The sequence below is a fragment of the Tenrec ecaudatus genome, chromosome 2 (genome assembly GCF_050624435.1).
Source record: "Tenrec ecaudatus isolate mTenEca1 chromosome 2, mTenEca1.hap1, whole genome shotgun sequence".
Classification (NCBI taxonomy): Eukaryota; Metazoa; Chordata; class Mammalia; order Afrosoricida; family Tenrecidae; genus Tenrec; species Tenrec ecaudatus.
In genome coordinates, this window is record NC_134531.1 from 61,404,749 (window position 1) to 61,422,388 (window position 17,640).

At 40.6% G+C, this 17,640-nt stretch overlaps 1 pseudogene; it reads right to left on the reverse strand.

Moving 5' to 3' along the window:
- Nucleotides 1–9,378: 9,378 nt before the first annotated feature.
- Nucleotides 9,379–11,005, reverse strand: LOC142440002 (centrosomal protein of 57 kDa-like; annotated as a pseudogene).
- Between the last annotated feature and the right edge of the window lie 6,635 nt (nt 11,006–17,640).

Genomic DNA, 17,640 nt, shown 5'->3' on the forward strand with positions numbered 1-17,640 from the left:
GAGAGTCTTGGAGCCTAAACTCCTAAAACACGGTATCCCCCAGTACAATAACCTAGAGTGATTGGGCTTTAATTAGTCTCAGTGGAATTTGAAGGTAGAATATTAAAAGTACTAGAACATCTTAGAGATGCTTGTCCAATGCCTGTTGTCTTTATTTTTATCAGTCAACTTCTTGGCAGCAGTAACTCGCTAACTAAACTCACCATCAAGATGAAATCAACTCATATTAACCCTACAGGACAGGGTAAAACTGTCACTGTGGGTTTCCAAGCCTCTAACCCTTCACAGGAGTAGGAAGCCTCATCCTTCGCCTGAGCCAGTAGCTGCTAGTTTCGAACTACTAGACTTGAGGTTAGCAGCCCAGTCCATAATCCAATACACTACCCAAAATTACAGTCCTAGAGCAACAAATATATATTTGTTACTCTGAATTTTAACTAGATTAAATCTTGGTCAAGTTCAAGTCTATGCCATAGGTCTTTCAGTCTGTGTTTTTCATTCTTGATGGTCAGGGGAGAAGAAGATAAGTGGAGACACATACTGCTCTTTTTTTTTTAAATCATTGTATTGGGGGCTTGTACAATTCTTATCACAATCCCTATATACATACATTGTGTCAAGAACATATGTACATTTGTTGCCATCATCATTCTCAAAACATTTGCCTTCTACTTGAGCCCTTAATATCAGCCGCTCATTTCCCCCCTCCCTTCGCTCTCCCTCATGAACCCTTCATAATTCATAAATTATTTTGTCATATGTTACACTGTCCAACATCTCCCCCTGCCCTCTTCTCTGCTGTTCATCCCCCAGGGAGGAGGCCATATGTAGATTCTTGTAATCGGTTCCCCATTTCTACCCTGCATTCCCTTCACCCTCCAGGCATCACAATTCTCACCACTGGTCCTGAAGGAGTAATCTGTCCTGGATTCCCTGTGTTTCCAGTTGCTATCTGTACCAATGTACATCCTCCGGTCTAGCCATATTTGTAAGGTAGAATTGGGATCATGATAGTGGGGGGAAGGACACATTTAAGAACTAGAGGAAAGTTAAATGTTTCATCGTTACTACCCTGCACCCTGACCGGCTCATCTCCTCCCCACAACCCTTCAGTAAGGGGGTGTCCAGTTGCCTACTGATGGGCTTTGAGTCTCCACTCCACACTCACCCACATTTACATTATGATTTTTTGTTCATTGATGCTTGATACCTGATCCCTTCGACAGCTCATGTCACACAGGCTGGTGTGCTTCTTCCATGCGGGTTTTGTTGCTTCTGAGCTAGATGGCTGCATGTTTATCTTCAAGCCTTTAAGACCCCAGATGCCACATCTTTTGATAGCCGGGCACCATCAGCTTTTGTCACCACACCTGCTCATGCACACATTTTTCTTCAGCAATCGTGTCAAGGTGGTGTGCATCCTGAGATGCCAATTTAATAGAACGTGTTCTTGCATTGAGTAAGTGGTTGAGTGGAGGCCTGATATCCGTCTACTGCCTTAATACTAAGCCTATAAATATATGCACGTAGATCTGTTTCCCAACACTCATATAAATATGCATTTGTACATTCCAGTCTTTAGACATCTATAAATACCCTTTGTCACCTACTTCTTTCCTCTATTTCCTTTCACTTTTCTCTTGTCCCACTATCATGCTCAGCCTTCATTTGGGTTTCAGTAATTTCTCTCAGTTACATTGCCCTTGCTGACCCCCTACCAGGTCTCTCACATCCTCCTCGCCACTGATTTTGGATCACTTATTACTCCGCTGTCCCTGGGGTGTTCAGCACCACCTCCTTACTCCCTCCCCCCCTCTCCTGTGTCCCCCTGGAATCATTGGCAACATTGTTTTCTCCTCCAGACTATTCATCCACTATCTTATCTAGATAGATCTGTAGAGATAATAATATGCACCAAAAATCAAGGCACAGCAAGATAGGTGACGAATGAGAACACAGCAATGACAACAAAAAAGAAAAACAGTTACTCATAGTACAATAAATTAATTAAAGGGAAAAAATTTAAAAAGAAAGAAAAACCTGTAAATAGATCAAGGTCTGATTTTTGATCTCTAGGTGCGTTCTTCAGTCAGGTACGATGGGGCACCATGCTTTGGCCCCAGAGTCTGTCCTTTGTAGTCCCTCAGGGGCTCCCTGCTCTGCTCCCACGGTTGCTCTGCCGCAAGCTGTTAGTGGTTTGCCTCAGTGTCACAGGGTCAGTCTGGTCCAGTCCCGACATTGAGTCTCCAGTGTTGTCCCCCTTAGGGCCCTGGGCCATCAAGGGACGGTGTGTCTCATAGTGGGATCAGCCATATTGTTCACTTTCTGCATTGGCTGTTCAGAGCAGGGATATTGTCCTCCAGGCCTGATGGGCCAGTATGTGCTCCACTCTCTCTTTCTCCCCCTTCATTTGCTCCCATTTGCTCTGACCAGACATGCCCCTCTCCCCTATCTGCAGCTTCGGTGCCATCCTCTCAAGTAAATTATTCTGGGGGGAGAGGCAGTTGTCCACAAAGCTGGTATGGGGCCAAGCCCTCAGGCCCCTCCACTGGTTCCCCACTCTTTGCTGACACGCTCCATTCATCTGGCACTGGCTTTAAGTCTGGTCCCTCTTTTCCTATGGAGAAACAAACACTACCCTCCCCTTGGGTGGGTCAGTGCCCTATTTCCCCATCACACATCTTTTTTTTTCCTTTCCCTTTTCTTCCTTCCCAGCCCCCTTTTTAGTTGGTTACCGTATGTACCACTGGATTTGGTCTGGCGCTGCCATACTACGTGGACCTCACCCCTGGAGTGTTTGTATACAGTAGCTATTTCCCTGTGCCCCTTTTGCACTTACCTTTATATATATATAGTTCCCATGCGGCGATATACTTCATGCATTCATCACTGCTTTTAGCGATGCATAGTACTCCATTGTATGTATATACCACAGTTTTTAATCCCTTCATCTGTTGATGGAAATTTAGGTTGTTTCCAACTCCTTGTGATTGTGAACTGTGCCACAATGAACATTGGAGCACAGATGTCTGTCCATGGTTTGTTTCTTGCCTCTTCTGAGTATATGCCCAGTAGGGGGATTGCTGGGTAATATGGTAACTCAATTTCCATCTGTTTGAGAAATCGCCAAATCGATTTCCATAGTGACTGTACATACTTACTAGTCCAACAACAGTGGATGAGAGTTTCTATCTCCCCACAGCCCCTCCAACACTTGTTGCTCTCTGATTTTTTGAATTGGGCTATCTTTTAGGGTGTTACGTGATCTCTCATAGTTGTTTTGATTTGCATTTCTCTTATGGCTAATGATCAGGAACATTTTCTCATATATTTATTGGCCATTTGGATTTCAGACTCTGTGAAACTTCTGTTCAGGTCCTTTCCCCACCTCCTCCGTGGGCAATTAGTTTTTCTCTTATTGTAAGCTTACAAAGTATTGTAGATTTTAGTAATAAGGCCTTTGTCTGACGTGTCATTGTTAAAAGATGTTTTTCCAGTCGGTGGACTCTGACACATAATGTCTCTTACAGCATCTGTCAGTGCTGGCATCCTGTTTTTGTGTCTCATTGCCTATTGGAAAAAATAAGTCATTCAAAGTCATAGTGAAGTGGTAGCATATACAAATATTCCTCTCATAGTAAGCCATGGCAAAGGTATCAAGGGAAGAATCAATTTTGAAATGTAGTATGATCCACCATTCCATTTCTCTGCAAAATAACACCCTGCTTCCCTAGGACTAGAGTTTTGACATTTATCAGTGTTCCTGAAAAATGTTGTTTGGGGTACCATTAAATTGATTCCCACTCAGAGCAGCGCCATGTGACAGAATATAACTACCTCAATAGGTTTTCTAGGTGAGTCTAAGTTGTCAACCTTTTTTTAGTAGCAGAGTGCTTAACCATTGTAACAACAGTGCTTCTTTCTTGTAATATGTTCTAATTAACGAAATAATTTTAATTATGATTTAAGCCTCGCCATTTTAAAACATAAATAATAAATTTGCTTTTCCTTACCATATATTATATGTAGGCAACATCTAAAATGATCCTTGATGATCTTTGTCTCCTGATAGCTACACGTGTTATGAATCAAATATGTCCTTCCAAAAATATATGTTGAAGTCGTAAACTTGATACTTATTCATTTGACCTCATTGGGAATTAGGGTTTTGAACTTGATGTTAATCAAGTTGATGAGGACATACTGAAATAGTTCCTTAAATCTGCTACAGGTGAGTTTAATATAAGGCCCAGTTCACTTAATGGGGTTTCCACATAGAATCCTTATAGTATGGCCTAGGAAGGTCATTGTGTGCCTCAAAAGGACAAAGTCTAAAGTCACAGTTGTCTATAACATGCTGTCTGGATCACTAAGGCCTGGATAGAAACTAGGTCAAAAGAACAGTGTTTTAAGTTCTATACCATTAGTTAAATTAATATTATAAATAGAAGCTACCTTATGTCCCATGGGGATGATTTATAATGTTCCCTATCATGAAATAAGACTATCTAAAGTGAAATATATATATATATATATATATATCATAGATACATGAATGGATTTGGGCTTGCACTTAATCATACATAGCCCTAATCTGAGAACAATAAGTTCTTATGACATGGTCCTGCTAATATTTGCCCTTATCAAGAGATCACCAAAAATAAGAGTGCTGGAGCCACGTGTGGCGAAGTAACCAGGAAATGCAAGCTATCACAAAGATTAGTGTTTGGGATTTTAAAGACCCGTTTTCAGACTAGCAGTCATCTAAGTGAGCCATCAACTAAATCTGCATGAAAGAGGCATAGCAGCCCACGTGATCCAAGGATTGTAAATAATAAAATCCAAATCCAAAGGAGGGAAGAGCAGAAGAATTACTGAATACCTCTTTGGATGACCTGGTGGCACACTGGTTCCAGTTGGGCAGTGATCTGAAAGGTCAGCAGTTCAAAACCAACAGTTGTTCCTCAGGAAAAGACAGGACTTTCTACTCCCCTAAACTCAAAAAGGCAGTTCTACTCTGTCCTATCAGGTTACTATGAGTTAGCATCGACTCTATGGCCGTGAGCTTGATGGATTTGTTGATTATTATTATTTATGGATGACAGTGGAAGCCCAAAATCCATTTGCAGAATCACCACTCATATTAAGACTCTGGTGAATACCCTCTGACTGAATTCCAAAGATGTGAATGGTCTTGCTACCAGACAGAGTTCATTGTAAAGTATTTTATGGTAGATATAGTTAGGTTAAAATGTAACACCTTATCATTTGATCTCCCTGTGACCCACTTAAACATTTTTCAGTTTTGAAAATTTTCTTTCTTTTTGTTTGATGTTTTTCTGTTTTGTCTAGTCATTGTATATTTTGCTGCATTGCTTCTCAATGAAAGCAGGACAAAATTAAAAATTTTTAATGTAGTACTTTAAACTTTTTATATGTTCAGCAAAGTTTTTGCATTTGAAACAAAAGATTAAATAATTTCCAGTGAATGATCCTAAATATATCTTTTTTTTTTGCTCTGAAAATTTTGATTTGGAAGAAACAATAGTCAAGTCGATGAAAATGCTTTCAAAGTGGAAGAAAAGATGGACTGAACCACATGCAATTACTTCCTAAAAGTCTTGTCTGGCGTCTCCATTAAGACTCCATTGGCAACACTTCTGTCACACTGTCCTTGAATCCATCACCTGAGATAAGCGATGCCAAACTTAACTGGACAAATTAAGAAAATTCACATAGAAACAGATCCCTCTTTGGTCATATTTGAATGGGATGTTGGTGCTACATGCCATGTAGTCAGTTCCAACTCATAGCAAGCCCCTGTACAATAGAGCGTAGCACTGCCTGGTTCAGTGCACCCTCACAATTTTATTTTTACGTTTGAGCCGATTGTTTCAGCCACTGTCAATCCATCTGGATTTGGCCCTTCTTCTGTAATGTCCTCCACTTTACCACGAATGGTGTCCTTCTCCAGGGACTGATCTTCCCTGACAGCATGCCCAAAGTACACGAGACTAAGTCTCACCCTCCTGTTGTTTACCCTTTTGGCAGTCCGTGGTACTTTCAGTCTTCTTCACCGGTAGCATAATTCAAAACTATCAATTCTTCTTTGATTTTCCGTATTCAATGTCCACCTTCCCATACACAGGGGGGTACTGAAAATACCATGGCTTGGGTCAGGCTCACCTTAATCCTCCAAGTAACCTTCTTACTTTTCAGCACTTTATAAAGAGATCTTGTGCTGCAGATTTACCCAATATAACACATCATTTGATCTGTTGAATGATGCTCTCATGAGTATTGATTGTGGTTCCAAGCAAGATGAAACCTTTGACAACTTCAATCTTTTCTCCATTTATGATGTTACCTATCGATCTAGTTGTGAGGATTTTGGTCTTATTTAAATTGAGTTGTAATTCACACAAAAAGATGTAATCCTTGTATTTTATCAGCAAGGGTTTCTAGTTCCTCCTCGCTTTCCGCAAACAAGGTTATACCATCTGCATATATATTGCAGGTTGTTAATAAATCTTCCTCCAAACCTGATGCCATGTACTTCTTCATATAATTCAGTTTCTCTGATTACTTGCTCAACATACAGATGGAATAAGAATGGTGAGAGACTATAACCTTCAGGCGCACCATTCCTGATTTTAAACCATTCAGTATTCCCTTGTTCTGTTGGCACAACTGCCTCTGGATCCATTTACAGGTTATGCATGAGCACAATGAAATATTCTGAAATCGCCATCTTCTCAAGGTTATCCATAGTTTATTATGATCCACCCAGTCGAATGCCTTCGCATACACAATAAAACACAAATATCTTTCTAGTATTCTTGACTTTCAGCCAAGACCCATCTGACATCATTAAGGATTGCCCTTGTTCCACATCCTCTTCTGAATTCTGCCTGAACTCTTGGCAGCTGCAAGCATTACTGGATGGTCTCCAGCAAAATTTTACTTGCATGTAATTAATGATATTGTTTATAATTTGAGCATTCTGAGGAGCCCTGGTTGTATGTAATGGTTACACATTTGTGCTGTAATCCACTGGGTCTGCAGTTCGAAACCACCAGATGCCCTGCAGGAGAAAAGAAGGGGCCTTCTACACCCATAAAGATTTTTAGTCTTGGAAACTCACGAGAGTGTCCTGTCCTAGAGGGTCCTTATGAGTTGGCATTGGCTTGATGGCAGTGAGTTTTATTGAGTCTCCTTTCTTTGGAATGGATACAAATATGGATTTCTTCCAGCCAGTTGGACTGGAAGTAGCTGTCTTCCAAATTTCCTATAGACGAGGGCCTTCTACAATGCTTCTCCACTTTACCAAGAATAGTGCCCTTCTTCAGTGACTGGTTCCAGGGCTTCCAGTGCTTCATGAGCTGACTGAAACATTTCACTTAGTATTCCATCAATTCCTGGAGCTTTGATTTTGACTAATGTCTTCAATGAAGCTTAAACTTCTTCCTTCAGTACTATTGGTTCTTGCTTATAGGCTACTTCCGAAAATGGTGGAATGTCAACTAGTTCTTCTCAGTACAGTGACTGGGTGTATTCCATTTTCTTTTGCTGCTTCCATCATCATTCATTATTTTCCCCCAAAGAATCTTTCAATACTATAGTTCAAGGATTTTTTTTCTTTAATTCTTTCAGTTTGAGATATGTTCAATTTAAGACATGAGTTCTTCCTTTTTGGTTTTCTAATTCTAGGTCTTTGAACATTTCATTATATTTTACTTTGTCTTCTTGAGCTGCCCTTTGAAATTTTCGGTTCATTTCTTTGATTTCATCCATTCTTCTGTTTGAATTAGTTATTTCTGATAATAAGCAAGTTTCAGAGTCTCTTCTGACTTGCACTTTGGTCTTCTCTCCCTTTCCTGTCTTTCCTCGTGTTTAATAAATACTCTTTTTGTTTGTTGGCTGGTTTCCTTGCAGCAGCTGCTTGATTGATGTAAGGGGCTAAATCATAAACATTAACCTACTCAAAATTATGTGCACATTACTTAAAAAATGATAATGCGCATACAACTAATATCGTACACATACTGTACACGAATAAAACAGTCAAGATTAAAAGTATACTGCTTGAATAGCATGATTACAAACAGCTATCATTTAAAAACAGCAACAAATGTTTAAAGTACCCTCTTTCCTCATTCTCACTTTACTCCAAAATTTCATTTACTTCAATATTTACACTTTAACACTTAAGAAAAAATAGTTTGTACAGGTACCTGACTTAAAGTGACTATAAAGGTCTCCCTTCTCCGTTTTAAAAAACTTTTTTCACCGTGAATTTAAAAACCAATGCAAAACATGAAATCCAGGAACAGGAATGGGAGTAGCAATTCCATAAGGGTAGGGGGGAGGTGTGGAGAGGTGAGGAGGAAGGGGGAACTGATCGCAGTGATCGACACATAATCACACACACACCTCCAAGGGGATGAACAACAGAAACTGTGGGGGAAGGGAGACAGTGGAATGTGTAAGATATGAAAATAATAATAATTTATCATTTATCAACGGGTCATGAACATGGGGGGAGGAGGGGAAAACTAAGACATGATACCAAGGGCTCAATAAAAAGTAAATGTTTAGAAAAAATGATGGCAATATATGTACAAATATGCTTAATACAAGTGATGCATGGCTATAAATGCTGTAAGAGCACCCCGTAAAATGACCTTTTAATTTAAAAATCAATGCAAAAACATTCAATACTGATTAATGTTTGCAATGCCAAAAGCCACACCAAAATACTATGGAGGGTAAGCCATTCAGGAGGGAATGCAATGCTTTGTTTAGTTAGCCTCTAAGAAGATACTGATGGAGGAGCTGAAAATAATCCTTTAAATGAGTCATAATTATTTAGCTATAGAGGACATACATCTCTAAGTGAAGCACATTTCTGGCTGCATTTGAAAGGAGAAATGAGAGCTACATGCCTGGGGTTTAAGAGTGAGACTTTGGAAGCAAACGCTGCCTAGGGCATGGCCTCGCATTTTGATAATTTGAACCTAAATGTATTCAGGTATATGAAGAATTACTTGAAAAAAATCACACCCACAAGGGAAACCATGGTAATCTGTTTACAAAGTGCAATGAATCAGTACAGCCAAGCCATCTCCAACAAAGAGCAGAGCATATGTGGCTTCTCAGACCTTGAAAACCCCGTTTCCAATGGTCTCATATTGAGCTGTGCCGCCTACCGCAGGAAGACAGTATAAAACGGAGTGTGGGTCCTCTAGCACCTACTAGCAATTAATTCCATCAGAAGAGAGTCTGAGACCTGGAAGGAAAATTGATGTAATTCAGTACAGAATAAAATTATGTGTGAATAAAAATGATGACATGGGTCCAGTCAGGAATCCCGACAAATTATTGCTTGTCTGCACTCTGCATGGTCTGCATGTCCTTCAAGGGCTGAAGATTCCCCGGCTTTTTTCTCCAGGTCTCAGTTTGACGCAGTCCTTAGGTGTGGTCCCTGGAGGTCCAGAAGAATAGGGACTGCTGTTCCTTCCTCACCCAGAGCCTTTTGGGGGATCTTGGTTCCTTCTGCTGCTGCTCCTCAATCTTCTGTTTCTCCAGCTGGGACTGGTATTTTGAACGTCTGTTATTGGATTTGCTTTTGCTTCTGCCCTTCCAACTACTGTCTACAGTTTGTTCACATGCTAAGTCTTCTTTCAGTTCCACAGTTGATGAGTCCTGGAAACGTTTCGCTCGCTGCTGGTGATCAAAGCTCATTTGGCCAAACTCATCCTGTCATGTCTATCAGACTTCTGACAGTTCTTCATTAAAGGTGCTGGAGGAGGGCGGTCTTACTGCAACTTCTGACTTTTACTACACCGTGAAGCTCCTTGCTGTGCCAAGGGAACATGGTTCACTACTCGACCATTGCACAAGGCTTTACTGTGTTGTTTCTTTAGATGTAAGACGTGGTGACCATTGGCTACCACAGTCTGGCTAGCACAGCTGGACTTTCTGGCTAACAAAGGGCATATCACCCAAGCATAATCTATGACGTGGTTGTGCAGCTAAATAGTTTCTAGAACTTCTCTTTTCTGGAGGTGTTGATTTCTTTTTCAATTCTTGCACTGGCAACATATAGAGTGGCTTTTTCTTCAAAGATAATTGTATTTGTTTCTACACCAGTTTGTAACTGGACTTCCTTAGCTCGCATATGTTTCCTTTCCTGGTCTTCTTCACGGACTTTTGCGTCTAACGCTTGCATTTTTTTTCCCCTTCAAGGACTTGCATTGTGGTACATGTGTTATGCTCCTGTTCAAGAAGATCCAAGTTTTCAAGTTTGATTCGAACATGATTTTGATCATGTTGTCTTTCTCTTTCTAAGAAAACCATGAGGTAGTTAAAGTTTATTGTATCCACCTGGCTGATAAACACATTTGGGGTTAATTGAAGGGTGGAGAGATAAAGGGCTTGGTGAGCCTCACCTTTTGAGTTCTCGGGTCTCTTGTTTGTGATGGTTGCACTAGGGTGGAGTTGCCTTAGCTAGTTCTCTGCTTCAGCTGGCAAGGCTTACTTCCTGCAAGACATCCCCAAGGAGAAGCCACATGGACCTACTCCGATGCAGACCTGGGTGCTGGAGCAGCCCTGTGGAGACCCCTGCCAGAACTGAGATGCTTACAATCTCCTGCAGTCAGCAGCTTTGCATCTGTTTTGTGAGATGCAGGAGGAATTTGTGGATTGGTGTCAGACATATGGGTTAATGTTGGACTTGTGGGCTTGGGCAGCGCTGGGTGGGATGTTTTCTTGATGTGCACTTAACTTTTATATAAAACTCTCTCTTATACATGAGTTTCTGAGGATTTGTTTCTCCAATGTATCCAGACTAACACAACCCATTTCTCTAAAACACATGTCTTCTCCATTTTTACATGCTTTATCACATTTCTCATATATTCCAATTGCTTTTCTAAAAGAGTGCATTGTTTTCTTCAGCTACCAACTGATAGGCCAATTCTTTTATTGTTCTTTGATTCCTCATTATTAGAACTCTCCCTCTCCTGTATCTGTTCAGCCAGCACCTTCTTGTATGCACTTGTTTTTCTAGACAAGGTTTCCACACGTTCTTCTGCCTGTATCTTTTCAATTTCTAAATGTCAAATCTTCTCTTAAAGATTTGTCAAATCAGAAAATATGGCAACCATTGAGTTGGAAGTGGCAGGGACCACCGTGACGGCCATCTTTCAGCCTGCCCAGCAGACCACCAGCAGCTCTGGGGGAATCAGGGTTCTTGTGTTCTTTCTCAAGATTCAAGAGTCACCCATCAGGGGAAACCTCACGCAGAACCCCCAATGGGAGAATCATGTATAATTCTCGATGTCCTCCCCAAGCTCATCGGGTCTTCTCTCATTAACATTCGAGGCAGCAAACCTGTTCTTGAGGTGTTCTCAGAATTCAGGTGGGAGAGACTCAAGGTTTCATTTGGCTCTCATGGACTTATTTCAGTTTTTGTCACATGTATCCTGAACTTACACAGGAGTAATTGATAGTCTTCCACAGTCAGGACCTAGCCTGATTTTAACTGCTGGTACTGAGTTCTCCGCCATCTACCTCATGGGTGATTTCAAAGCATTACATCTGGAGTAGTCCACCTGTATAGTTGCCATCTGCATTGCTGGGGAAAAAATTTTTTTAAACAAGTTAGTGGTCTTGAAAAATTCTATCATGAAATCTCTAGCTTCATTTCTATCATGAAGAATATATTGTTTTACTTTGCTTCCTTCCTCTTTGCTTTCAACTTTTTAATTCTAATAGCCATTAATTATCAATGCATCTTGACTGCATGTTTGATCAATTTCAGCCTAAAGCAATGATCGCACAGTTCTCATGATATTTGGATCAAGTGCAAACAAAAGTGCTTAAAAATTTTTTTCCCAACAGCATTAAGCAGGGAACCAATAGAGAGGTCTGCAGGCCTGGCCTCAATATCAACTATGTGGACAACGCTGCCCATCCCCCTCCATGCCCCCCCCCCCTAGAAGAAGTTACTTCAGAGGACAGCACTGACGCTACAGATAAGGGAGAGGGACATGTCTGATCAGAGATCACAGGAGCAAATGAACGGGGAGGAAGAGAAAGTGGAGCACATCCTGGCCCACCAATCCTTGAGGACGATATCCCTCCTCAGAGCAGCCAATGCACAGAGAGGACCATAGGGCCAGCCCCACTATGCGACACGACATCCCTCACTGACTCATCTCTCTAAGGGGGACAACACTGGAGAACTGTGCAGGAATTGTGCCCGATCTGACCCCCACCACACTGAGGCAAAACACTAAGGGCATGCAACAGAACAGCAAAGGCAATAGAACAACAAAGTCCCCAGGGAATACCAAAAATAGACTTTGGGGCCAGGGTGTGTCACCCCATCAGACTCAACTATGAAGCACTCCTAAAGGTCAACAAACAGACCTAGAACTATTTACAGGCTTTTCTCTTTTTTGTCATTGTTTTATTTTCTTTTGTTGGTTTGTTTAGCTCTGTCTTGCTTTTTGTGCATATTATTATCTCTGCAGGTGTATCTAGATAAGATAGGGATAAACAATCTGGGTGAGAAAACAATAGGACGGACTGTTCCAGAGGGTACATGGGAGAGGGGGAGGCTGAGGAAAAGAAGTGGGTGTTAACAAACACAGGGACAAGGGAACAACAAGTGATCCAAAATCAATGACAAGCAGGGTATAGGAGGCTGGGTAGGGCTTAATCAAGGGCAATGTAACCGAGAGAAATCACTGAAACCCAAATGAAGGCTGAGCATAATAGTGGGACAAGAAGAAAGTAAAGGGACATAGAGAAAAGACCTAGGAAGAAAAGGGCATTAAAGAGTTCTAAATACAGGCATGCACATATGTAAATATATTTATATATGATCGTGGGGAAATAGATCTATGTGCATATATTTGTAGGTTTAGTATTCAGGTAGCAGGTGGACATTGGGCCTCTACTCAAGTACTCCCTCAAAAAAGAACACTTTGTTCTATTAAACTGGCATTCCATTATGCTCACCTTCCTGACATGATCACTGAAGACAAAGCAGGTGCATAAACAACTGTGGTGAAGAAAGCTGATGGTTCCCCGCTGTCAAAAGATATAGTGTCTGGGGTCTAAAAGGCTTGAAGATAAGCAAGTGGCCATCTAGCAGAGAAGCAACAAAGCCCACATGGATGAAGCACACCAGCCTGTGGGATCATGAGGTGTCGATAGGATCAGGTATCAGGCATCAAAGCACAAAAAAATCATATCATTGTGAATGAGGGGGAGTGGGGAGTGGAGACCCAAAGTCCATCTGTAGGCAACTGGACATCCCCTTCCAGAAGGGTTACAGGGAGAAGACAATCCAGTCAGGATGCAGTATAGCGCTGATGAAACATACAACTTGCCTCTAGTTCTAGAGGATGTACACTGGAACAAATAAGAACTGGAAACACAGGGAATACAGGACACATGAACCCCTCAGGAACAATAACGAGAGTAGGGATATCAGGAGGGGAAAAAGAGGGTCGGGGAGAAAGGGGAAACCTATCACAAGGATCTACACATAACCCCCTCCCTGTGGGATGGACAACAGAAAAGTGGGTGAAGGGAAACATTGGACAGTGTAAGATATGACAAAATAATAATAATTTATAAATTATCAAGGTTTCTTGAGGGAGGGGGGATGGGGATGGAGTGGAAAAAATGAGAAGCTGATACCAAGGCCTCAAGTAGAAAGAAAATGTTTTGAGAATGATGATAGCAACAAGTGTTCAAATGTGCTTGACACGATGGATAGATGTATGGATTGTGATAAGAGTTGTATATGAGCCCCCAATAAAATGATATTTTTAAAAAGAAAGAAACATGAAAAAAAAATTTTCAGACTGGAGACCTTGGTAGAATCTTTCGATTTCTTCATCACTAACTTTGGTGGTTAGTGCATAAATTTAAATAATAGTTGTATTTATCGATGAGTTTCCTTGAAAGTGTATATATATATGTAATCCTATCACAGACATCATTGGACTTCAAAATAGATCTTAGATGTCCTTTTTGACAGTGAATGCAACACCGTTCCTCTTGATTGTGTCCTTCCCAGCCTGGTAAACCATATGATTTTCTGAGTACTAAGAGATGCTTGCAGTTGTTTCTTCTTAACTTGAGTTGTGTCCCATCTGCAAATGAAGGTATCCAACGCTTTACTCCCACAGGCTTTAAACCACCCGAATCATTGTGATTGATTCTATCCTGAGAAGTCAGTTCTTCCTCTGTCACAGCATTGTGCCTTCAGTGTATGACAATGTATAGATGCTATGCATCAGATTTTCAGCAACTAACTCCTCTGAAATGGACAACCAATGGCTTTTTTCATAGTCTGTTATCCGCCTGGGAATTCCCCTTAAACTTACTCACTTTGGGTGACCCTGCTGGCATCTGAAATATACCTGTGACAGAGCTGCAGCGTCACTGCAACGCACGAGCCTCCACAGTCTGACAAGCTGACAGACAAGCAGTGGAAAGCCAATCTAGGAAAGCCAAAATAAGAAACTGATTAGACCCCATCTGAAGTTCAAGTACATCTCAAGAATAGATTTGACTCATGGGACACTAATAACAGAAGACCTGATAAGCAGAGGGAGAACATCAAGAATTTCATACATAAAAAAAGTAAAAGGTCATTAAAAAGACAGGAAAGAGAGAAAAGATCCAAGGGGATGTCAGGAGAGGCTCTGAAATAGGCTCTTGATTATAGAGTAGCTACAGCAAATGAAAGAGTCACATAACCCAGAAATCCACTCTGATAGGAGAAAGAAATTGAAATATAGTTACACAGAATTTGCATATTATTGTTCACACCACCATTAATCATTTTTTAAAAGTGGAAACAACATAAGTGTCCATCGACTGATGAATCAATAAACAAAATGTGGTATATCCACATTTGTAACCTACTTCACCGCCCAGAAAGGAATGCAAGACCGGAACTTGCCGTAACTAGAATGAACCTTGAACACATTATTCTAAGCTTTCTATGATTCCACTTTCATGAAGTCCCAGAATACTCACGCACAGGAAGACAGGAAGTGGAGTAATGATTTGGGGGGGCTGATTGGGGATGGTGTGGGCGGTGAAAAGATACGAGTTTGGTTTTGAGTTAATTAAAATGTTCTAAAATGGATTGTGGTCATGGTTGTACACAACTCTGTGAATAATCTAAAAATGATTGACTTGCACAAATTAAATGGATGAACAGTATCTCAATAAAGCAGTTACAAAGAGGTAATTGCTTCTGTCTCCATCCTCACTATGGAAAGCAAGTTGTCATATTGTGAGAGGTTCAGGTGGCAAAGAAATCAGGTTTTCGGGAAACAGTCAAGGAGGTCTACCACAGCCATGCCAATGAGCTTGGAAGCCCATGGAGACAGGGACTGTAGCCCTGACCAGTTTCTTGAGGGCAGCATTGGAAAAGACCTAGGTATCGCTAGATGATCAGCACTCAAATTCCTGACTCAGAGACTCGAGGTAACCAGTATTTGTTGTTCTAAGCCAAGCTTTGAAGTGATTTGTTATACAACAGTAAATAACTGACATACTACATGAAATTCTGAGTAATGAAGTTGGCTAGCCTTGCTGGTAATTGTCTGAGTCACTAGGATAGATGATCTGTTTAAAAGTGATACTTGAGTGTAAAGAAAAAAGAAAATTAAATATATAAAATCCATACATTTATATTAAAGTAGTAATTATTTTATCCCCAAAGTTCCACCTACCTGTAATAAATTTTAATAATGTAATGATAGGTTATATTACCAAAAGCAGGGGCATAATGATTATTACTATTATTAAGAAAATTGCTCATATTATGCCGATTTAGCTAGAAATTTATTATACTTGTGTACAAATTTTCCTTTAAAGTTTGCTTCATTAAACTCTCTTTAATTGGGAGTGCTGTTCTCCAAATCTTTAGGAGGGTTATTCTGTTTCTAAAACTGTATATGTTTTAGTTTTAGGATTACAGATTTCGCTCGTCAGGCAAATTCCTCTTCAGGGGTTGCCAAGGCTACTTTGCTTTATAAGTCACAGGGCCCAGCTGTCAGGGAAAACCATTGATTTCAAGGCCAAAGTTACACAATACCAACTACCCACTCTAACAATATTTAATGGACTACTTCATGAAATTTGGCTTTCCTCATCCCAGAAAAATATTTCAAAGCTGGCTGGAGGAAAGAGCACACACAGACACACACACACACACACACACACATACCATACACAATTTGAGATTAAAGTGTTTTCCAGGGTAGATATCATTTCACAATATATAGGCTACATGAGAGATCCTGTGGCTTTATCGCTAATTAACATGGACTCATGCCAGAATGTTCTTTCTTGTTTTTACTTCCAGAGTTTTCTACAGCCTTAACTTGTCTTGACTGAAGGCCATCCCAGAGATAGTCAAGAGTGAGTAAGCAGATACAGCCTGGAGAATCTCTGACTCAGCGTAAAGGAAAACAATGCTGAGAATGGTTGGCCAAACACACACCTCCGAGGTCAGGTTTTCTGTGGATCTTTATTTTCTTCCAGTTCAGCGTTTAGAAAGATAGGGACTCCATTCCTTTCACGTTTCCTGATTCATTCTCTCATTTCTCCCCTTCATAGCTGGGCTGCTGACTGTGGTTAGCATACTGTTAGTGCTTGACAAATGCTTACTGAATAAACAAATGAAGGAACAAACAGGAAAGCTGACGTTCAAGAATCGGCAGTGGAAATTGATCTACCATGCTCAATAGCAATCATTTTCTTTAGAAATCTGCTTCTGAGTGATAAAGAACTAACGATGAGCCTGAGCCTCTTTCTAAATAGCATTCTTCATTCCACTATGCCCGTGAGCTCTTGGAGTCCCCTTTCAGAAGACCCTGGATACACGATGAAATTCACTGAATGACCCTCCTCTGATCACTCGCTCCCTGGTGCATGCTACTGCTACTTTCTTTCTTGTACCTATTGAAAATTTGCGGCTGGGACTGCCTTGGATGAAAGTCACGTTCTTTCAAAAATTAAGAGTTAGTGCTCTCAGCAGTTGTTTTCAATGGAGGTTTTTGTTTTACTTTGTTAATGTTGTTGGTTTTGATTTGTTGTTTTTTGTACGCTTTTCTGTATATGAAATTCTACATATGAAAAGCTACCGCTGTATAGGTAAATTTACAGAGACAAACATTGGAATAATGGTTTCTTGGGGGGCTACCAGGGGCAGATGGAGGAGACGTGGGGACTAATAACAATGACTAGAAGGAAGAGCACGTTCTAAAACTGACTGTGGTGATGATTGTCCAACTCTTCCTAATGTGCTTGAACTAGTTATTTGTGTGGTAAGTGAATTGCGTACCAATCAAATTGTTTTTTAATGCCAGTAGAATCAATGGAGGGTGTAATTTCTATAAAGAAATGGAGATTATGATTTCTATAACAAGGTTATATAGCTAACTTTGCAGCAATGGGTCCTAAACAATAGCATTGTTACCATCAAATAACGTCCAGTAAAAACCAAAGCAAGCTATCCTATTAGGCCAATACTTTGAGAAAACTACTCATTCTAGTTTAATTTCAGTGTTTAGAAAACTATAAAGCAGCCTCTTTTGA